The sequence below is a fragment of the Peromyscus californicus genome, unplaced genomic scaffold (assembly GCF_007827085.1).
Source record: "Peromyscus californicus insignis strain IS unplaced genomic scaffold, ASM782708v3 Scaffold_23__1_contigs__length_62951481, whole genome shotgun sequence".
Classification (NCBI taxonomy): domain Eukaryota; kingdom Metazoa; phylum Chordata; class Mammalia; order Rodentia; family Cricetidae; genus Peromyscus; species Peromyscus californicus.
This window is the reverse complement of record NW_026294534.1, coordinates 29,913,611-29,939,020: the sequence shown is the minus strand read 5'-3', so window position 1 is coordinate 29,939,020 and position 25,410 is coordinate 29,913,611. Positions and strand designations below refer to the sequence as shown.

General features: G+C 35.1%; 1 protein-coding gene and 1 non-coding gene across 6 annotated transcripts in view; both read left to right on the top strand.

The window, feature by feature from the left end:
- Sgcz (sarcoglycan zeta) overlaps positions 1–25,410 on the top strand; it is a 1,001,745-nt gene that overhangs the window by 324,911 nt on the left and 651,424 nt on the right. The window lies entirely within an intron of this gene.
- On the top strand, positions 5,731–5,837 carry LOC128119508 (U6 spliceosomal RNA). The gene has a single exon (XR_008221544.1). It is a non-coding gene; the product is annotated as a U6 spliceosomal RNA (small nuclear RNA).

The following is a 25,410-nucleotide window of genomic DNA, read 5'->3' as shown; positions in this document are numbered from 1 at the left end:
TTTGATAAAAGTTTCTTTGAGAATAAGAAATCCAGAATGACATTCATTCATAACTAAGTACAAAATACTTTTGCAATAATCCCTGGGGTCATCTTAATAGCAAGTGTCTCAGGCTCTAGAATTATTTATATCCTGTTTATGTAAGAGTTTTTTTTTTTAAATATTTTAACTCAGTTCATATCTCAGCAAAAGCTGGTTAGCCAATGTGAATTGTGTAATGCTCGTTCATGGCTCTGACTTCGCCAGTAATTAAATTAAATTAGAATGCCTATGTGTGATAAGCATTATTAAGAATATTACAAAAAATAAAATACCTTCATTTTTGATGCTTCTGTCCTTATCAAATGAAATGTTCAGGAAAGCAAGTACCTAACTTCCATCCTGCTGAAGAACTATGTGCATGTGACATGCGAAGCAGAATTCTGCTTCTTCCACTAGGGATGGCTTTGCTTAGAGAGTGGGATAATCCATATGAAAAATGAGCTTTTGTGGAGTAATGAGGGTGCTTTATCAGTTTAGGCCATGTACTTAAGCATATGGTACACGATCTGTGATGCTTTAAAACAGTGTTTCTCAACCCATGGGTTGCAACCTTAGGAAAATATATATTTCCAATGGTCTTAGGAACTGAGATACTGCTCATTAGCACAATTACAATTATGAAGTAACAACAAAAAATAATTTTATGATTGAGGGTCACTACAACATGAGGATCTTTATTAAAGCATTAAGAAGGTTGAGCACTACAGCCTTAAAGAGAGACATTTTCTATCTGGCGAATTCTAGATGTGACTTTTAGAATTGTAAGAGGTGCTGTATTATGTAAGAAAGCTTCACAACCAAGCTCTAAGTGCGAACGTGGCTGGAAATGATAAAAGGAATGTTCACTCAGGAAAGAGGGACAGAGATGGAGGTTGGTCATGGGCTTGGATATAAGCAGCCTACCATGGAAGTGTCAGTGATGGCTTTTGTATGTATTTTGTTATGTCCTGCTGGACATACAAGGTGAAGTAGGTCATCAGTCAATCAAATGCATTCCTAGTTGTTTACTGAGCAAACAATTTTGAAATAATGTGCCTTTGTCACCATTATTATTAATTTTAAGTTAGCCCATACCAATTAATGAGTGGCTTTTGCTTCCTCCTGAAATTTGAGGAGCAGTATTTATTCTTGCTATTACATATAAAGAGCTATCAACTTTTTTTATGCTTGCTTTGGCCTTATTTTTACTTATTATAGATAGAATACTTTCTTCTCATATATGATTCTTTTGCACCATTTCATTTATATGAATAAACTAAAAGTGTACCATTTGTTTAATTTATACACTCTGCTGAGCATTATTTGTGTGGGTGAACGGTCTGGCACATTGCTTCAGAACATCTTCAGGAGATCTGTTCTGTAATCTCTATTCCTTCCTACACTGTGTTTACATTATCCTTTAAGTACTATTTTGACTAACGGTATTTGAATTTGAAATCAGGTACACTGTTAGTGGCAATTCTAAATGCCTTATTGTCAAAATGAAATTTTTATATTCCTACATTGCATTCTCCAAATGTCCTGTCTTCTTATCATCACAGAAAATTCACTCGGGTCCTAAATAACCAATGACCTTGAGTGTGGTGACTCATCAGTCTTGTTTGAAAGATTCAACTTTGAAAAATGGTCAGATTATTTCTGCTCCTTCAACTCCTCACAAAGTTGTTGTCACCAGTGAATCATCACTGAGGGACTTTTTTTGGCCAGTTATATTTTTAAGTTTGTCCTCTGCATTTAGGGTTCATTAGTTATGTTAGCAGTGTTTCCCAGGTATAACTGTAAATTGATCCTGTATTTCACAGTCCACACATACACCTGCACTTATATGTATGCTAGAAATGTGCCAAGTTTCTGAGTATCAATAATCAAGTTTCCTTGAGTAACTTCTTATAATAAAAATCATGGTATTGACAAATTATATTTTCAAACCTGGAAACCTGAGCTATTTAGATAACATTTTCCCAGAGAAAAATATCATTATAGTCAAATTTTCAATTCAGAATAAAAATCACATAAAAAGTGAAAATCCATTTTCAACATTCATACAAGATGCCATTGTGGGAAGCGTTCCTTAATAAGAGGATCCCAAATTTTTATCTTTCATTTTAAGATTTTGAAAATATTTAATGCTATTCATGATTTTCTACTGCTGAGGCAAAGCGCCATGACTAAAGGAACTTATAGAAGAAATAATTTATTAGAGCTTAGAGTTCCACAGAGCAAGTCCATGATTGTCATGGCTGGGAGCACATCTCCAGGAACGCTGGTGCCATGGCACTGGAGCAACACCTGAGAGTTCGCATCTGATCTACAAGTACCAGGGAGAGAGAATTACATGGAATGGTGGATGCTTTTGAAACCTCAAATGTCACACATTCTGTAGCGTACCACCTCCAATAAGACCACAACTCATAACCCTTCCCAAACAGTTTCACCAAATGGGGATCAAGCATTCAAATATATGAACCAATGGGGGAATCCACAATTAATTGGCTATAACTATTGAGTCAGTTTAACTTGTGTTTTTGTCTTTCTATGACTTTAGTAATAACTTATCTTTTATATCCTATTCCTAATTAGAGGTAAATTATGTAAAAGCAAATTTCAACGTGAGCTTCACTGTTCTAAATAGAGAAGAAATTTAATATTAAATCTGAGGTGAATGACCTTCAGCTATTTCAGCACTGATTAATAAGTTGAGTTATACATATGAGTTGATAGGTACAATCAAGACATTCAATCAAGATGTGACTCAGATTGTTTTGGAACCACAGTCCTTTGTACCAGGTTGGTGTTTTGATTGGCTGGTAATTGCAGTACTCAGATGAACAAATATTACTTTTGGTTTGAATAAGGGTGGAGTGTGGCTTTCAGGAACACACTTTATAAAATATGTCTTCTAAGTAGCAACTGTCAAATAATATGGCTTATGGAATGGTCTCCTCTTAGAAAATGAGGACAATGTGGCATATCATAGCTTTTCACAGCAGAAACCCTGTGTTTCTAATAACAGGCCATTGGTGGCTGCAACTTCATCTATTTAGTTTGATACTATAGTTAAACATTTTCTACTTCTCTTCTTGCTTTCTCTGCTCACTCTTTTGTTCCCTCCTTTCTCTTATTACTTTTAGTTTTATCCTTTTCTTCATTCTCCCTCTTTTCTTCCATCCCATCTTCCCTGAAGTTTGTGATGGTGACCTTTCTATCTGTCTTTCTCAAATATACACTTCCAAGGCAAAGGAACCTGATTTTATCAGTTAATGAAATATGTGATCTGGATCGGGTATCCACTCTACCATAGCCACGTGTGAAGGAGAAGACCAAAACCACAGAAGCTTTTCAGGGTCCAGGAATGCTGTAGGGTGGAAAAGAGGCTATATCCAGAAGATCATTTATTTTATTGTGGAAATAGGCAAAGAGCAACAGATTTGTAGAGGTCAGAGCTATCTCTAACTCACATACTTTGCTCTTGTATTATGGCAACTAAAACTGTTTTATCTGGCCTATGAAATCTCAAGGCCAGGAATTTTCTTATTCGTCTTCTGTATCTTCATAGTATCCTAGTGGTTATATAAATAATGGATAGACAGAGAAAGGAACAGAGGAATGGAAATGGCAGATGGAAGAACAGGTTATAGAAACAGAGAACTGCAAGTATAAGCTGAGTTAGTGAATGGTCATAAGAATTACGGAACATCTTATAGCACTGTTTTATTTTATAAAAGTCTGTATTGTAAAAGAACTGTTTTCTGCACTTTTCAGCTCTGAGGTTTTTTTGTGCAAAGTGTTTCAATCATATTAACAATTCCTTTGACTGATCTCTGATCCCCACCCCACTTCTCAGCCCTTTCAATGTTGTGTTCCTCTTACTTTTAAACCCATCAAGCTCAGTTGGTGCTGCCCATATACTCTTGGATGTGTGGATTTTAAATGCTGTGTGGTCCACCCACCAAGGCATCCATCCTTAAAAGAAAACAAATATTTATCTCATAGCGACTTTCAATTGTCAGTACTGCCTTAGATAAGTTTGGGCCTTCATTTCTTACCTCCTCTTGCCAAGCTAAGATTTTGTTTAGCTTGATGCAAAGGCTTTGTGCATGACGTATCAATTGTTGTCAACTCATATGTGCAAACTGCCCTGCTATGTCCACAAAATAAGTTTCCATGAAGTCTTCCACTGCAACTGGCTCTTACACACTTTTTTTGACCCCTCCACTTCTTCAAGGATCCCATTTTACTAGGAGAAGGGGTTGTGATAAAGATGCGCCAATTAGGATGAGACATTCTGTAATCTCTTATTTTTGTACTCTAAACACTTGTGGTTATTTCTTGTTAATTGCCACCATCTGCAAAAAGAAACTTCTCTGATGAGGGTTGAAAGGTGTAATAATCTGTACATATGATGAAAATGCATTCGAAGTCAGTTCAATACACCTTCTTAGCAGAGGGATAGTATTAGGTTTTCCTCTAGGGCCCATAATTTCTCTAATCACAGATTCTTGGCCCCAAAAAGTGCCAGATGTGTATTTCAATTTTTAAATCAAGATTTAAGTCCAATCAGAAAGTGGTTGGTTAATCCCAGAATATTCATGCCACTGTTTCAGCAGTTGGGATGTCTTGATTGGTTGATCATTACTATAGTTCTCAAGTTCACATCTTCTAGTGGTACATACAACATTGTCCAGCACATGAAAGCTAGTCAGTATGGAGGAAGATGTCACATGAGAACTGGTTTTGATTTTTTTCTCTGTTTTATGACACGGATAAGTGACTTCAGGAATACAATTACAATTCCTTTATAAAGAAAATGGCTCCTCCTTTTTAAACTAACTGAAATGTTAAAAAAAAAAACCCTCCCATTCAAACTTATCTAGTCATCTTGGCATCTTTGTCTTCACTATAATGGATTTTTTTTTTGAGAACTTAAGCTATACCACATTTATTTCTCTAGAACAAATTTCCTCTACAACTTCCATATCAATTATTTCACTGCCTACAATTATCATGAATATATAAAATGCATTGAATTTCACTGTCATTTCCAAACACTGAATCAGTATTTTACATATTACAAGCTAGTCCTCAGCTAGTACTCACTGTCCTGAGACTGATATTTCTACTCATGATACGACACCAGATGCCAGGGAATTATTCTTCAACTTGACTCTCCCTCACATCTCCTGTGTAATCCATTTAACAACCCTTTTGATTCTAACTCATACATATTCTGAAATTATTTCATGTCTATTTCTGTCACACAAATCCAACTGCAGTGTTTTACATTATTTTTGCAATTTCAATTTATTCTTCATGCTGAAACCAAGAGAATATTTTAAGACAGTAACCTAATCATATCAATTGTTTCTCAGTTTCTTGGTGCTCAGAATAGTGTCAATTGTTTATCTGTGGTGTGCCAACGCTTCCTTGATAACCCACATTGCTTTCTTCCTGATAATCAGATGCATTCTCAGCTGTCCCTGCATATTGCTTCCTCATGCCCCAGTCTGTTCCCAGTGCAGAAATACTTCTTCCTATTACTCTTTGGATTCTTCCACACCCTCATTTAAACTCATCTCAAAATTTACTCCTTCAGAGTTTCTTACCAGAGGATTCAGTTTACATATATGAACCATGTCTATTCTTGGTTCTTTTCTCTTCAGTATGATCCTAATAAAACTATATAACATTGTGCTCGCTTCGGCAGCACATATACTAAAATTGGAAAGATACAGAGAAGATTAGCATGGCCCCTGCGCAAGGATGACACGCAAATTCGTGAAGCGTTCCATATAAAAAAAAAAAAAAAAAGAAAAGAAAAACTATATAACATTAATTTTAAACGATCTTTCTTTATCAGTACTGTGTAAGTCTCTGGAGGAAGTAGAATATTTACCTTCTAAAACTACTCTATCCCATTGTGGCCACCATAGTGTCTTCCAGAGGGACATACTCAAATATATCCATATTTCAAGTGTAATATGAATAAATAGAAATGGATAGAAAGAGATTCAGAGGACATACTTGTGTATCAGATACAGATAAGAAGAGATATAAACACACAAACAAATGTATTTTAAAGACTGGAAGTATTTCTTTGTTAAACAGCAGTACAGTGAGTGCACTGTTCAGAGGTAGAGTCATCATGTCTTATGAAGACCAAGCAGTTTATCATGTTCTAAGACTTATAAATGATTAGAAATACAAATGGAAATAGACTCTAATTAGATCTATACAATGGAATGAACTGTGGGTGTATTTGGGAACTTCTTCAATGTACACACACTGAGGAAAGGGGAATTCTATTAAAACAGAAGGAAGGGCCCATCTCAACTTGCAGTGTGTTGTTCTGCAGGATGTTATATAAAGTTTAAGGGGGCCGGGCGGTGGTGGTGCACGCCTTTAATCCCAGCACTTGGGAGGCAGAGGCAGGCGGATCTCTGTGAGTTTGAGGCCAGCCTGGGCTACCAAGTGAGTTCCAGGAAAGGCGCAAAGCTACACAGAGAAACCCTGTCTCGAAAAACCAAAAAAAAAAAAAAAAAAAAAAAAAAAAGTTTAAGGGGTAAATCAGGGAAATAAAGGCATAGGTTTACTCAGTTAACATACTGCATCTATTAATATTCCTCACACTGTACTTTTACTGTCTGCATATTTTAAACAAAAATATTTAAGAAGAATATCAAATATGATTTTATCATTAATAAATTGTTAGCCATAATGCTATTTAGATAGAGACTTTACCTTAAAATATTTACATAGCATGATTGTGGTGACACACAACTGTACTTCTAGCCTTCACAACTCTGAGGCAGTAGGATATTTGAGGATAGCTGGGATATATAGTGAGATACTATATCCAAGAAGGAATGATTATCTCATTTCTTTTTTTTTTCATTAACCATGTCAAAAAATATTACTCAATATTGTCCTCTTTTTTGTGTTGTTAAAAATATGGAGAAATTGAGGACATTTTCCATGTTTAGTCTACATGAAATATAGATTGGGTATTTACACCTAATACTATACTTGATATTAGAGACATATTATTACTATTATATTGTCTGTCAACTCTTGCATGTGATCCTTACCCACATGTAACTCTTACCCACATATGACTTTTATCCTCTTGTGACTCTTACCCACATGTGACTCCTATTTATCCACATGTGACTCTTACTCACATGTGACTCTTACTCACATGTGTCTCTTACCCATGTGTGACTCTTACCTACATGTGACTCTTACATATACACATTTAAAAAATAAACAGATGCACATTGAAAAAGGAAAGTGACCTTTAAACACATATACACAATTCAATACCAGAAGACCTTTTAATAAACATAAACATATAATTGCCACAGTGTGTAAATCAGTTATATCTCTAGTGGTGAGGGTTCAACTTTAATATTTTGAAAGCTACTTTTGGGACCCATATACAGCCTTGGTTGAGAACACCTGTCACCTGCTACTGCCAGTTTAAACTCCATTTGAGACTTATTATAACAGGTTTGAAAAGTGCATGGCAAAGTTCCCAGCACAAACTATTATTTACGTAGAGGTTAATGATTATTAATAGTACTAGGCTACCACATTGTGCTTGGTATTTTCTTCAGTATATGATGTGGTACTGGATTCTTCTTCCTCATATCTTTGTATTTCCATATACAACATAATTCTTTTGGGAATTTTTTGTTGTTATTGTTCTGAGGAAAAAACATTAAAATGATTGTACCTTTGATACTTTTTATTATTCTAGTAAAATAGCTGAGATGAGAGGAGAATTAGAGTATCATATATGGCATCTTATTCCTTACATCTCCCACATTGCTAACTATATTAGGATATGTTCTAATTAGTCCATTTAGTTTATTTACCTCTCCAAACTACTATATTTAGTAATATTTTTGTATGAATGAATGGAGAGCCATGAGTTAAGTAATTTATCCAAGACACCTGTGCAAGGTTTTGACTTGAGCCCTAGGTTCAGAACCCTAGATTTCCAATCTTTAACTGTCACTGTCACACCAAATAAAGTAACTAGTCTGAAATAAATGCTGTTAATAAAATCAGTAATTCCTACAGCATAACATATTGATTTTATTGATTAATAATGTTTATGAATTTTGTAAAAATTGAATATTATTTCAAATTCTATTTAACAGCTTCTACTGGAATCTAACTAGTAATGTTATGTACAATATAACAATTCTGACACACATTAATTAATTTAATATGGTCATTGTTGTTTTATTGCCATGGATAACCAAATTCAAACATTATACATGGAAAGTACCAAACTGTATTTGGATTTAACATCCCCTTGCTTTTCAGGATTCTAGTTTCCTGGACTATATTTTAAAAACATAATTCTCCTTCATTCTTTAGCCTTTGCATTGACAAAAATTAAAACTGAGAAATAAATGTATTTTGTATAACCAAATATTTTAGATATTTTGTTATAAGGGTGGAGAATATTATTCATTCATCTCATTCATTTAAAAAAAACAAAAGAATAATGAACTTTTTCTTTGGAGTATTTTACAAAAGACAACACATCTAAACAACTAGTTTATGCACATCTGGAGTTATAAAGGACCACCCAGTGGTTCTAATACATTTTCCTCCAGGATTGTTTCAGCTGGCTGTGTTATCAGTGTGAGAGGTTCAGACTCATCTCAAAGAAAGGTTCGCTTACACTCCTGGAAACCAGCAAGAACTTGTTGGGAACTACTTCGAGAGTTCCGGTACATTTCTCACTGAACTGAAACACAGAGGAAACTGATTATTCTTTTAATTTTTCTTAAGTAGTGTAAAAGTAGAGTGAACCTCTTCTTTTAGGTTGTACCATTTACTTTCTAATAATGGGTGAGTGTATCTCTGCTTGTGATGTAGAAACTTGGTGCTGCAATCATCACCCAGTCATATCTGGACTTTAGATTACATAAAACTAAGTTTGTAAGGGGCTTCAGAAGCCGTCTTCTTCAAGATTTCCACAAGGAAGGAGAAGATAAAGTGCACAGGACATGTAAAGGATACACATGAATTAATTCCTTAATGGTAAATATGGCATTCCAAATTTAATTTGTTATTAAACTACTAATACATTTTGATCCTCATATTTTCCTAAGTTCTAATATGCATCTATGTGCAACCAGCTTTATATTTCTTATGTAGCGCAATTATTCTTCTTCAATTTACATGTGAGATTCAGTGATGGGAGCCTTATTAGGATAGTGAATGATAAACTAAAACAATAGACATTTGATTTTGGTTTTGTAAGACCAAAGCATGACTTTACCCAAAACAGAATGATGCCATTTATTCTACACAATTTCTGAAATTTCTATACTGTTTATTTTTAATGAGGCATATTCTCTCGCTCCCTTTCTTCCTCTTTTATAATTATGTTTTATAGAATTAAGCTAAGAGAATAGTTAACTTTTTTAAAAATAAATTAGTGCAGGAAGATTCATCTTCTTTCATTTACACATTTTCATCATGCAACTGAATGAGAAAATTATCCCCCAGTCCAGAAGCTGTCTATAGATAACATAGCACACTACCTGAACATCAAAAGTCCTGTTTGAAAATATACAATCATAATGGAAAAGTTCCAGAAAAAGAAGGGTACAATCTTTCTCAAGTGTCTAGAAACTGTTTAGTCATGACAAAACACGAAGAAATAAAAGATTGTAATAAATTCTGACTGAAAATATACTTATTTGAAAGGATTATATTAGCGTTGTTCGTCAGCATACATCTTGAAAACATTCCCAAGTTTCTCAGTTAACGCACACCTCAAAGTTGTGTGTTTTGGTGACCTTATTCTCATGGCTTTTGAGATGAGAGATTGCATGACAAGTTTAATCTTCAGTCCAAACCATTATTTTTTACATTTCCCCATTTGTTGGTACTATTGCATATGACTTGTCAACACATAAAACAAGTGCCATGGACTGTCTGTCCTTTTCAAGATTTTCCAATTACCAGCTTTCCCCCCTTTAACATTAAAATTAAGAGAATATTATTTAAATACCATTTTAAAAACATCAAATTGAAATGTTGCCCTTTCCCCAGGATTTTTGTCTATGTACTATTCATTGCCAGTGTTCCCAAAACAAACCTGAGTTCATAGAAAGGGAGCTGAGGTGGTGTAAATCAAAAATAGTTTCTTGCTACATATACCGCACATTGATATTATGATGATATATTGTAATGTTGACATATTTTTTGTTTGAATGAGAGGTGGCAATGAATTAAGTGGTTTAAACCAAAGCAGAGGAATGTACAATAGGTTTCAGAATTATTATGTTGATTGTAAGCATTCTAAGGAAAATTACTGGGGTGTAGGAACGAGATTGGGGAAATCAAAAAAGGCATGCTAATTTAAGCACAGCATGAAAGTAGGCAAATGTGCTAAATAATATTTTGAATACATTAGATGATTATCTGAAATGAATACCAATTTTTTATCAAGGGAAAGGTTTTGTAATAATGTGCCCTATTATTTTAAATAACATGGTAAGCCATAGCCATCATGACATGTTAAAATAAATTTACCTGATAAAGTACTGTTATTTGACTTTTTAGATCATTGCTTATTTACACACACACACACACACACACACACACACACACACACACACACACATACAACCATAAGTTCTGAGACCCAGTCAAACTATGTACCCCAGACTGGCCTCAAATTATTATCCTTCTCCTCCTTAGAAGGACTATATGAATGCACTATTATTCCTAACTGCACATGTATATTTTCTGGAAAGCAAAAGACTCTACCTGGTACTGCATAGTTCTAGAAATATATTGACTCAACTAAATGAAATGGTACCCAAGATTTTCCAACTTTAAAAATTTGGTTACACTTTGATATAGTAAATTAATTATGTATCTTGTGTTTATCAGGTTCCAGATTATATATTATTTAAGCAGTATAGACTAAATGTGTTGCATTATTCTCTCATTTCGACCACTTGGTTATATTTTCCTTTATTACATATTAATTTAAATAAGGGATAGTACCTATCAGTAAGTTTATATAGTTTGCAGCCAGTATAGTACTTATTTTTATTTTTAAATATAATTATATGTTAAACTAAGTTAGCATTCCATTATTCTGCAGTCTTATTAAAGTCTATTTTAAACAGGCTCTAAGTCAATTTCTAAATAGAAAAATACTTTTGTGATTTGCTTTTGAAAGGTTATGATAAAACTGCATTTTTGTAATAAAACGGTTGACGGCTTTTCACTATTTTATTTTTCTAAGCATTATTGAAATATTTAGAACTTTATTTCCTATCTAGGTAAAAAAATGTTGTATTTCCCATACCTTTTATGCACTTACCAAAGTTCCTCCACTTTGTGACCTGATTATCTGTGTATTTATGTATATGTGCAAATTTATACCTATGTCTGTATTTTTTTGTAGATTTTGCTGGAATGGTATTTCCATTTGGTTTCTAACCAAACATATTTTCAGCAACTATGCGAAGAATTTTGAAATACAAGTGAAATCTCTATGTATGTATGTAATTTGTATTTAAATTAACATATGCAAATATGTAGGACGATTATCTATACAGAAAACTTAAATAGGTACAGTGTTTGGGAAGACATTTTAAATGAAAGTGTCAGAAAATCCAAACCCAATATCTTATGAATACTTACTTATTATTGAAAGGAAAAGATGGAACTATAAATAAAGACATGTGCGAGTAAATACATTTATTTAAAATATAGTCTGTATGTTGAAGACCCCAGAATTGTACCTCAACTCAGAACTTCTTTGAATTCCAAATGGGTTCATTTCATTGCCTATTTAGTGTCAAGACATGGATATCCATTGGAACGAGGTGGAAGATTGGTAACGTCACAGGCAACCTTCTTGTCTCAAGATCTGACCATCTCATAGATAGAGCATGCTCTCTTTAAGCCATTCAAATCCAAAAGCTTGACATTATCCTAGATCCTATTATTCTCTTTTCATTCATTCATTTATTTATTCATTCATTCATCTACAGGTTTGTTGGGGGGCATGTCATAGTCCACTTATGAGGTCAGAAGACAGCTTGTGGGGGTTGGTTCTCTCTATGTGGTTTCCAGAGGAATTGAACTCATGTTGCCTGGCTTAGAGAGGCAAGCCGACTTACCTGCTGAGTCCTCTCACCAGGCCCCTCATGATCTACTTCTAACACACCTTTGATATGGCCATAAATTCAGAACTGACTGTGTCTCACTCCAGCCACTGTCGTACTCTGGTTGTAGTGATTTTCTCTCATTTTCTTCTGGTGTAGCTTCTCCATCGCATCCCTCTCTTGGTTTAACACTACAGACTACTTTACCACAGAAGCCAGATCCATCAGCTTAAACGATCCGTTCAGCATGGTGCACCTCTTCTCACACAACAGAGATTTCCCAGCTCCTCGAGAGTAGCCTGAAACTGCTGTACACCCCTCCTGGGACAGCTCTGATTTTATCTCTAATCTCTCTCTTCTATGTCAATGCTACTGTCTGCTCCTTGAACAAGAGAGGAGTTCTCTCGTCTTGATTATGCTTTTCCCTGAAATGTCCTTTCTCTTTTTCAGTATCTACATCCCAGGATGCTTTGTATGCTTACTTCTTTGTGGGTTTTGCTTAAATACTATTTGTAGGGACATCTTCTCTGAGCATCTCAATCTATGTGTTTAATCACCACAGGCATGTCCTTTCCTACCACTCTTTTTAGCATTCCTCTCTAGTGTACCACATATTACATTATCATGCACTTTTTTTCACTTTTTAAAGTAAGACATGAGTCCTCTGAGGGCAGAAATTTTGGCTTTTCTTTGTTGTTTACCTCAGTGTTTATGTGAATAATACTTAGTACATATAAGGCTCCAATAGGTATTTCTTAACCGACAGAAAGTTATAGTTGTAAAAGAATTATAGAAAGTGATCACAGACTGTTCAATACTAAGGGTCAGTTTCAAAAAGGTATGGTCATTCATAGTAAAGAATATTACGTTGTCAGAGAAGGTAATGTAAATGGAAGTAATTTAAAAATCTGGGTTTAATTTAATATAGATAAAGTCAGTTTGCTTTTGTGATTGAAGAAGGATTAAATGGCAATATGCTGAAATCCTAATACACATTGATTGCAGTGGCATAGGGGAATGATTATTTTATTCATTTTGTTGGTATTCATATTTTTATTTATGTGTACATAAAAATTAAGTTATCAATATGTATCATCAATAAATGTGGCTAAAGTAACTTTAGCAATTAGTAAGAAAGAAAAAAATGAACATTTCTGATATGTTTTTTAAAGATTATCACTTTAGAATACATATATTAGGTTTTCTTATTACTCTTTTCAAATTGAATTTGTTTTAGTTTTCTTATTCCCTTTCTTCTCTACACCCCTTCCCCTGCTGTACCTCCCCCATCCTGTTCTGGCACATGGATCCTTTGTCCCTTCTCCACACCCCAACTCTTGTTTCCCTTTATTTCTGTTCCATAGCTTTTCCTCCTCACATTGCTATTCATACACATATAATCATTGAAATCTAAGATCTGAAATACATTCCATATATGTATTAACTTATCAAATAGTAATTAAAATATTTTTTAAAAACTAGGATTTCCATATAAGAAAGAATTAAACACACACACACACACACACACACACACACACACACACACACACACACACACACACCAAAAATGAAAACATACAAACAACAAACAGTCCTGTCTTTCAATAAGTGGACTGATGAAATGAACAGGCAGTTGTCAACTAAAGAAGCACACACGGACAATAAATACATTTTCTCTTTTAATGTTCAACATCTTTAGCCACCAAGGAAGTGAAGATTTAAATTGTTTTTGGGATCCCCTCTCACACTAGTCAGAATGGGAAATAACTAACCGCAAAGGCTAAAGAGGAGATGGGGATAGAGGTACCCTTGAAAGTGCCGTTGAAAATTTAAGCCACTACAACCATTATTGAAATCAGTACAGAGATTTTTCGAATAATTAAACATTGAACTACAGTATGGTCTAGTTATACCACTCCTGGGCATGTTTCTGAAAGACCCTCTGTCCTACCACAGAGCTAAGTGCATAGCCATGTTTTTCCTGCAGTATTGACACCAGACAGGAAAAAAGACATGAATAGAGCTCAGTAAATCTAACTTTCTTCCACATGCTCCCTGAGTTACACTGTTTTAGAAACACACCAATAAACACAGTATAGAAATATTCTGGAACTGTTTCTTTAAAAGTACTAATTAAAACAAATGAGATAACCATGGCATTTGCTTGGTTCTGTAATTACCAGACTTCTTTGGTGTGGCAAGCACCATTGTGGAATAACATGACAAAGTCTCCCTTCTGCCCCTGGGTATCAGATGAAAAGAGCTAGAACACACGAGATCCAAGACAAGGATCCCTAATTTTCCTTGTGATAGTTGTATAAAAACCATCTCAGAAGATACCATATATTGAGAAGACCATTCCTCTTGTTTTGACCTTTAATTTTTCAATCAAATAAAGGCCCAATCCAGTCAATTATATGTTTTGCAGAGTGGAATTTGTGGCATATTCAAAACTGAAGGCAAGGAACCCTGAAATTATAAACATAGCATCAGCATATATGCATAACCAATAGATAGGTGATATAATACATGAACTGCCACCAAGTGGTCATTAATTCATTTATTCTGTGAATCAAGCGCTGCTGCCAAAGATACGGAGCTGAACAAATTCATCCTCTTTCTCCTAGGAAGCTACTGAAGGATTTGTAACAAATAAATACACAGACATATTAAGTGGCGAGTGTTATGTGTTACAAAGACAAAAAACATTAAGGAAGGTTGCAGCTATGAAAATCTATGTTAGAAACACTTAATCCATTTGAGATGTAAATCTGAGTGCTGGATTTGGGTGACATTTGAATGCAGATAAGCAATACAAATAGAGATTTACTGAGAGATGGGCGAAGTTAAGGCTGAGGACGGGGAATTTTGTGGACCTTGTAGAAAAACAAAGGTCATTTAGAAGTCCCAGCTGAGAGCGAGCCCATCTGGCAATGAATTTGCTATGGGTCAAATATTGCAGAGCAAGAAAATTGGCAAGACAGAGTAGGGAAGAGTAGGGAAGTTTGGTAGTTTTTCATTTGCTGTTAGATACAGTGTGAGGATCATTTGTAACATAAAATAAATAAGAAAATAGCTACTAAAAATGGATGACATTTACAGTGGTCCTAATTATTTAATCGTATTTTATTATCTAAGAGAATTCCAGGTTTTTATCCTTTTTGTGATATACTTGGAGATCCTCATCATTTTCTAAAAATTGACCTTTAAAAACCATGAGCATAGGTTTGTTTCTACTTGTGGTTCAAGTTTCCTTTAAAATAAACTTGAATATAATGTAGGCAAAATGCCTAGATAAAGTAGATACCCTGTATATTAATTTTACCATTCACCTATAAAAAAAAATTTACACAAGAATGAAAACCCTATTAATTTCCAGTTTTGTTGTCGACAGAAGGAGTTAATTTGTCTTACAATAATTTGAATTGATAATTTGTAAGTTTATTAGGTGATCCTTACTTCTAAACTTGATGTCTTGGTAAGCTGTCCAATACACTCAGCTTGTGTGTGAAGAATATGACTAGCTGTAAAAGCGATGTGGCACTGAGGGAAAAGCGCATGTTGCCGGCACTCAGTATGGTGCATACTAAACAAGACATTTATATTTAGAATTAATCAGACTCTTAGCAAAACACACTGATTGTTTATTCAACCTGATGCTGCCAATTATCTCTTGCCATAGTCTTTGAAATCAGTCTGTCTAATGATCAGGAGTAATTAGTTTTTGCTGAACTCCCCATATGAAATTTAAGGATGATGAAACAAATGGTTGGCTCCACTACAATCCAGTGTGTAATTATTTAGTTTATATTTGAAATATATGGTGGGCAAGAAGACGATATTTCCATCATTGTGTGTCTCCAAGTTACTGTCAGTTCCTTTCTTCTATAAACATAAAAGAGAACATGTAATTATTTTTATTTTTTATTCTTTTACTTTTAAAATAATTTTAAATTTATTTTTAATTTTAAACTTTTTGTTCATTTTATATAACAATCACAGATCCCCCTCTCATCCCTCTTCCCTCTCCTCCCCTCCTCTCCCCCATCATCACCTTCTCCCACAGGGTAAGTTCTCCCATGGGGGGACAGTCATTGTATCTGTGAGTTTTTGAGACATTGTTTCCCTAGGTATCCCAGACTGGCCTTGAACTCACAGTTCTCCTGTACCACACTCCCAAATGGTGGGATTACAGGTCAGTACCATCATCATTCAGCCTAATTCTGATTTTCAAGGCCTGTGTTACTTTAAGGTAGACAATAAATAAAAGGAATTGAAGGCTGCTATTGAGAAAACAGAAACCAAGACCTGGAAGACGTACACATTGCTGGGAGGAATATGTTTGAATTTCAGCCCAGGGTGGAGCTTCAACTTTGTTTAGTTGAAGCCTGAGACCATTCACTGGGGACTTGGTTAATATAATAGGAATGCACCTTGACAGAAAACTAAAAGCTTAACAATGAAGGTGCTGTAGACTTAATCATTACTGAATGAGATTGAAACTGTAACAGACGTGGCTACTGAGTCCTGTTTTCTCTGTAGCCTCTTGCTTCACAGTAGCCCATAGAGCTCAATAATAATTTTGGATTATGTTATTTAAGGCTTAATGTTTTATTTTATTTATGTGTATGTCTGTACATCTATGTGTCTGGTATGTCTGTGTGGGTGCCTGCAAAAGCAGTAAAGGGTGTTTAATTTCCTGGTGCTGGATTTATAGGAGTTTTAGGCCACCTGATCTGGATGCTGGATCTGAAATGAGATCTGGAAGAGTAACAGGTGCTAACAGCTGACCCATCCCTTCGGATCCTAATAAAGCTTTGGCCAAACATGTTGCTGTTGTTAATGTTGTTTTTGTTATCTTGGGTATTGAATTAATGGCAACATGGATAGTAGGCAAGAATACTATACTGAGGTATTTATCCCCAGCCCTGACCCTGGGATTGTAAAAAATATTGCTGAGAATCAAAAGAGAAGTTCTGGTCCTCATCTTGTGTAGAGTTAGGTCAGCCATTATGGATGGAGGTCCATCAACGTTCCTTATTCTAAAGTATTGTTTGAACAAAAGGTATAAAATAACGATGAGTTGATATCAGAAATGGGAAACAATAATTCAGTACCAGAGACCAATTAAGTATATACTTTTTTTTGTAACTTCTTTCTAAAAATATTTAGTATTGTGCAAAGATATAATTCATAGTCTATTGAAATTATATATAATGGTATCTTGGTAAACTGAACTATAATCAGTAATTAGAGCTGTTTGAAAAATTGAAAGTCAATAATTAAGGTTTGGCAAGATGGTACAGTGGTTAAGAATGCTTGCCATTGAGCCCAATGACCTGAGTTGGATCCCAGGGACCCACATAGCAGAAGAAGAGAACAGCTTCCCCAAATAGTCCTCTAAACTTCATATATATATATGACCACACATTCACACACACAAAAAAATAGATATAATAAAAATATTAAAGACTAATTATTTTGCAATTGGCCCATACACACATTCTTGTTTTACCTTGTCTGGATGGTAAAACATAATTCATAAATATGAATCTGTAAACTCGTTTGTCTGAGACCAAATAATATTTCACACACTTATGATTCAGATTACTTCAAATGATGCTGATATGATCATGTTTAAAGTGAGTAGTAAGGGATTTGAATCTGTAGGTACAATACAGGATAAACTGAGTCAAGTATTAGAAAGAACTGTTTTGCTACCAGGAACCAAATTGATACAACTGAGTAGACAGGTAAAAAGTAGAGTAGCTAATCTCCATGCAAACAAAAGAGGCTGAATGTACCAACCGACTGGGATACTGTGCCATCAATCATTATTATAAATCAAAGAAGCTGTTGTAGTTTTAATGTTCAATGGCTCCCAAAGACTTGGTCCTTGAGTCAGTGCTATTGTTCTGTGCTATGGACTTATAGAAGGTGTGGCCTTATGAGAGGTGCTTGGATATTGGGAGTATGCCTGAGAAAGAGAGTACAGGCCTCTGGTCTCTTCCTTTTCCTCAATCAACTTTCAGACAACCAATCTACCAAGCCATATACACATGCTATGATGTAATGTCTCATCAGAAGCTCAAAGCTGTGATCTAGAACCTCCTAAAACTGCAAACAGCAATAATCCCTTCTCCTTCAAGTTCTTCAATGCAGTTGTGTGACAATACTGTCTCATAGAACCCTATGAGGGAAAGCTTTTATTGTTAGAATTAATATTAACCAATATATACACAGTGTTTATGAATATTTCTTGTGTTCCTATGAGTAAAATCAGATACAATGTCATTTTTATTAAATTTCACAACAAGAAGGAAGATCTTAGAGTTAAGCAGTATATAATAGCGAGTGCTCAGACTCATCACGATTTCTTAGCCAATGTCTGGTTTGTACTCTAATGTTGCTAAGTATAGAACCAATACCTTATGAGAGGCAACTGAAGGCTCGTGGTGTACATCAGTATAAAATATGAAAGAGAAGGCTGGAGATGGCACAGGTGTTAAGAGCACTTTCTACTCTTCCAGAGGACCAGAATTATCTCCTAGCATCCACTTAAAGCAACTCTCAATGGCATGTACCTCCAGTTACAGAGCATGTAATATGTTCCTCTGGTCTCTTTAAAATATCAAATAATTTGTATATATATATATATATATATATATATATATATATATATATATATATATATGTGTGTGTGTGTGTGTGTGTGTGTGTGTGTGTGTGTGTGTGTGTACATATATATGTGCATATATATATTTGAAAGAGATTTACATTATTGATTGTTTTCTATCTCCCTGAATATTTTTAAAAGATGAAATTCCTTTTAGCCATGAACTATTTTAACTTCCTAATTACAAAAATGGGCAACACAAAGTCTACTCTGTCATTCATATGAAAATGTGGAGTGGACAGTGCTGGAGTTTTTTGACTCTCCTTAGCATTTCGCTCACCTCAGTTGCTCTTTGAAACTCTTTGCCTTCTTGTTGAAGCAGAAATCTCCCTCCTCTCTTTTATTACTGCTGTCTTCTGTAAGCTGGGTTATTGATGGTGCATAGCTTTTGGGATTCTTTATTTAGTGTGTGTTTTTTTCAATACCAAGCCTTATGGAAATCATTGTATTTAGTGATTTCATTTGCTCTGGTCCTCCTATTGATCTTGACTCAGCTCTTCTGAAATTCATTCCATATGTATGTATGTATGTGTTTCTTCAGTCGGCAGCTTCCTTGACATTGCCATACGCTATTGGGGAAGATATTAACATTCAATTTTGATATTGCATAGAGGCAATCTGGACTCATTCCCAGTGGATCAGAGAATGCAGGCCAAATCCAAACTGTATCAGAACCACTGTGCTATCATGTTCTCCATCTGGTTAATGAAAGAGGAACATTCTCCCTTCTATCCCAAATCACCCCCTTTTTCTTCTGTTGCAGTAGTTCACGATGATTTAACTTAGTAAATATATCTACAAACTCTAGGGAAGTTAGAGGTAGCATGTGTTTAAAATGTGCCAGGATCTTAAAAATGGGAATTTTTAGAAAACATTTGGTTCTGAGGTTAACACTAAGGAAAAAGAGGAGAAGAGACAACTGATCTGCCTCAACTTTTAAGTCAAAGCCTGTCTGTGACTTGTGAGGGTTCTAAATTTCCTCCAGTGAAGAGCAGTGTGCACTTAGGTTACAAGCTTGGCTGCTTAGCACGTGAAACACAGAAGCTATTTACTTGGAAGATAGGCTGCTCTTAACCCTTGTTCTCGTAGAGCAGTGGTTCTCAACCTGTGGGTTGTGACCCCTTTGCAGGTTAAATGACCCTTTCACAGGGGTTGCATATCAGATATTTACATTAGGATTCATAACAGTAGCAAAATTACAGTTGTGAAGTAGCAACGGAATGATTTTATGGTTGGGGGTCACCACAGCATGAGGAACTGTATTAAAGGGTCACAGTGTTAGGAAAGTTGAAGACTAATGTCTTGGAGCCTTTGAGGAAAGGGTGTTCCATCTCAATTCTGAATCAGTAAAAGTTCCAAAATCCATGGTCATATAAGGAACAAAAACTTCATAAGTGTAATACAAAGAGGAGAAGACATTGAATCACCAGAATCAGGACAAGTCACTAGAATTACGATTTACCTCTTTTGTTTCTTCCGTAAAAACACACCGATTTATAATCGTGCAGGAATGGCTAAGTGGTTAAGAGAAATTAACTGTTCTTGCATAGGTCCTGGGTTGTCTCCCAGCACCAGTTTTGGGTAGTTTCCAAATGCCTGCAACTCCAGCTCCAGGGCAACTGATGCCTCTGCCCTCTGTGGACAACTGTACATGCACGTGTCTATGTACCATACTTACATACAGACTATGAGTATATCCTCTATTTAGAAAAAAAGAAATAGGTCAATTTAATTAATTGAAAAACGAATTATTTGGGAGATTCAGTTATGAAACTAAACGGACCTTAATCTTAAAATCTCATGTGGGCTACTTAAAAGTAAAGGGATATATCTGAATTTGTCAGCGAAAGTGAGAGCTCATTCAGATCAATACAGCACAAGGTATTATTTATACATATTTTAAATTATATAGTATTGAACTTGTGTTTAAGCACAGCATCTATGTGCTGGTTGGTTTTCATGAAATTGACATATATGTAGACATATGTGTAAAGAGGAAATCTTAATTGAGAAAACCCTTTTTCAGCTCGCTACAGGCAAGTCTATAGATCATTTTCTGGATTAATGATTGATGGGAGGACAGTTCCACCTCTGTCCAGATGATACTGAGTTGTATAAGAAGGCAGGCTGAGCAAGCCCTGAGGAGCAAGCCAGTAAGCAGCTTCCCCCTTGTCTGTTTCTATTCCTGCCTCCAGATTCCACACTTGAATTCCTGCCTGACTTCCTTCATGATGGACTATTGTCTGGAAGTGTCAGATAAAATAAACCCTTTTCCCCAAGTTGCTTGTGGTCACAAATTTTACCACAGTGATACAGTTATAGAAACCCTAACCAAGACAATCTAGGAAATTATTGTCTAGCCCAAGTCATGAAGTACTATTGGTTTTATTTTGTTCTTATTTTTTGTTTTTCTTGTAAAATCTACCTATAAATAGTAGATACATCCTGAAGAGCTCTCTCTCTCTCTCTCTCTCTCTCTCTCTCTCTCTCTCTCTCTCTCTCTCTCTCTCTCTCATGTGTGTATGTGTGTGTGTGTGTATTGTAAACAAGGGCTTCAGAATAATTTTTTTAATTAATTGGTTTTTTCACAATTTCATTCATATATACTATTCCTTAATCCAAGTTACTCTTCTTGTTCTTTTTTTCTCTCCCTCCCTCTGCAACAAATACCGTCTTCCTAAGTGCCAGTCCTACTGTAAACTCATTATAGGGGGAGCACCTGATGCGAGTTTATTTACTTGAGCAAGGATAATGTACCAGGAACTGCACCACTGAATAATATGACTGCCTTCACCTATAACTTTTATATAAATCACCCGGTGGAGATGAAGTGTTAGGCACCCCTCAGGTGCACATGGGAGAATGCTGATGGGCTCAGCCTTATGTAGGTCTTGTTCAGGTAAGCCCCATTACAGTATGTTCTCAGGTGCAACAGCTATGCTACCTCTAGAAATGCACATTTTACCAAACTCCTCATCTTCCAGCTCCTGTTTTCTGCCTACCTCTTCCATGAGGTACCTTTGTCTGCTTTAGGGCAAAGTGCCATTTGTTTTCAGCACATCGAACAGTTTTCTACCATGCAACCAACGCGTGTGTTGTCTTCAGTAACCAGATCTTGTCACTTAGTTCTGGTATACCACCAAGGGGAATGGCAAAGGCAAGCATCATTTTGGTGCCCTCTGGGGTCTCCCTAATGAACAGTTCATAAGGAGGTGTCCCACATACAACACTATTTCTTTTTCTAATAAATCATGGATCTTAGGAGCAGTATTTTCAAGCCACAGAGGGTACCACCAAACTTTTTTTTAATTTGCATGAGTTGACACATGACATTTCATACATCTTTTGCTTTGCTTAGCCCTTCCCCACCTTTTTTCATTTCCCACCCACTCCTATTTGTCTCCATGTAAACTTGTCTACCCACAGCTTTCCTCCTTTGCTTTTACATTATGAATATTTTACTATATTCATTCCCTTCAGAAATTTCATTCTCCCTCAATAACTTTATGGTCTCTATAGTTAACTCCAGGTTAAAAACAAAAAATCTAAAGATTCAATTATAGCATCATATGCAATAGAATGTGATGTTTGTATTTTTTGCATTAAATCAATCTGTTTACCTTTTTTTCCAGATCCATACACTTACAGATATGTTCACCATTTAATTTTTTTTGTGGTTGAATAAATTTGTTTTATATATATATACCACATTGTCATTATCTACTCATCAGTTGCTGGACACACAGACTGTAATTACATCCTAGATTTTGTGAATATAACAGCAGTAAACATGGGTACATACACATCTCTTTAGTAGGAAATATACATCTTTGGGACTATGCCCAGGAATGGTATTGCTGAATCATGTGTTAAATATAATTTTTACCTTTTGTAGAAACCACCACAATGATCTCCATAGTGGTTGTATGAGCTTATACCCCATAACAGTGAATAAATGTTCTTTTCCCACTATCTGAGGTGAAATAGAATATCAATGTCATTTTAATTTGAATTTCCCAGATAGATTATATTGAGCATTTTTAACTTGTTTATTAGCTTTTAATATTTATTTTTGTTTTGAAAACTGTCCACTCAGTTCCAAAGTCAATTTTATTTAACCATTTTTAATATATAATATTCAGTTATTACAGCAACATTTCTTTAAAGTCAATACTGTCCCTAGTTAATTGTATTTATACCTTGTTCAAATCAATTTACCTTATTTGATATCTAACTCTATTCTATTGACCTGTGTGTGCATCTTAATTCTGGTACTATATTGTCTTGGATGCTGTAATTTACACTTGGTTTTAAAACTGAGAGTTGGGAGAATTTAAAGAAAATTTGTCTATTTCGATCTTTATAAATTTCTGGCAAAACTGTAAAAAAGAGATTATGGGATATCAAAAGTGATTATGTTAATTATGAACATCAACTTTAAGGTCTGTTACCTTAATATGCATCATATTTCATGAATAATTAAGTATTTTAATTTACATGTGTCATCAATATCGTCCAGTATTGTTAAGAGTTTTCAGTGTATTTACTAATTTTCTTTCTTTTTTTTTTTTTTTTTTTTTTTTTTTGGTTTTTCGAGACAGGGTTTCTCTGTGTAGCTTTGCGCCTTTCCTGGATCTTGCTCTGTAGACCAGGCTGGCCTCAAACTCAGAGATTCCCCCTGCCTCTAGCCTTCCGAGTGCTGGGATTAAAGGCGCGTGCCACCACCGCCTGGCCTAATTTTCATTTAAGTATGACACACCTTTCATTCTTGAACTTCTTTAGTAAACTTATTTTGTATATTGTCTTACTTTTATTATTATTAAATGTATATTTTCACTGATTTAATAATCAAAATTTCCATTGCTAATGTATAAAAATTGTGTGTGTGTGTGTGTGTGTGTGTGTGTGTGTGAAGATCCAAACTTTGATTTTAGGATTTTTCAATTATTGATTTGATTTGCTTCTAATCAATTTAGAGTCTTAACTTTTTCCTATTTCTGAACAGGGAGGTAAAACTTGTTCAAACTTTACCTAAATCCTATGCATTTAAAAATCCTATTTTTCATCATTATCTCATTACTGCCATACGTTTCCTTCCTTAACAATTGATCGTTCAGTATGTGCTATTAATTTTCCATTGACTATGAAAATCACAGGATCCAAAGGTTTGAGCAATGTATTACTTGCTTTAAGAGTTCTAAGAGTTCCAGGGATGAGAGTACTTGGACACTCTCTGCTATAGTTAATTCCCAGAGTTCTAAGTGGTTTGTGTTCATTAGTTGTATCACAATGCTATTGTTTGGGAGAATGGGAGAATTTATCACAATGCCCTTCTGAATGTCAATTCCCAGAAGAATTCTTTTGATCTTTGCAAAGAGCTTTAGGTTAGAATAATAATATTTTACTTTCCAAACAACAGAATTAGTGTCCAAGTATGAAATAATTCTCTTAAGATTATGCTCCTTGTATATAATATAGGCAGAATTTAATCCAAGATTTTTCTTCTTTTTTTCAAGTACTATACTTTTTCTCTATCTTATGGCCTGTACCCTTATTTTCCAGCTACTTAAATTTTGGGTACTTGATCTGAAATAAATTCTACAGATGACTGGCCATAACTTCTCATTTCCCAGATGAAGAAACTACAGCTTGAAGTAGGATTTTATTGGCTATATTAATATGTGACTTTTTATTGTTTGACTCCTGATTGCAATCATGTAGTAAATTGGCATTCTCCTTGTAGGCTTTTTATATCACAAATATACATTCGTTAATGCTACATACATTACTTTTTATCTCAGTGTAGGGACACAAATTTCATCGACCTAAAAGATCGGTGCTCTGTTGAGCCATATTATTGGCTTTCTACTATTTCTAAAGATGAAAGGTGAAAAACACATAGGGTGGCCAGATTGAAACCTCCACTCAGTGTTTCCAGGTTATTGTCACTGCCAAAGAAACAAGTTAGAGATAAGAATCAGTAAGGATCAGAGAGTTTTTTTTTTTTTTTTTCCAAGACAACAGAACTTCTCAGGACAGAAACATCACTGGACCTTTGGAGAATTTACTTACTGTGTAAACTTGAATTGAGGGGAGGATTAATCTTCAATTGACTTGGAGAAAGCCTGAGGAATCCCAGGAATGTATCAGAATTTTCAGGGACTAGAGTTATCCCCTTTTGCTGGCCTTATATAGATTATTCAGATGTGACAATACACCCAGCATGTGGTGTCCACCTTCCAGTTTGTAAGGCCAATTGAATAGGAAGTCCATTGTTGTGAAGCAAGGACAGTTGTGGCATGCTAGTCAGTGTTGCTTTATGGTGGTTATTTACCTTTGACTCTTTGAATGGTCATATGTTGTTTGTTTTTTTTCTCTTTTGCTAGTTTGGGGGGCCCTCCACCCTGCTCCCAAATAATCACACATGGAGGCTTATTCTTAATTATGAATGCCCAGCCTTAGCTTGCCTTGTTTCTTGCCATCTTTACTTAACTTATCCCTTCTACATTTTGCCTCTGGGCTTTTCCCGTTCTCTTACTT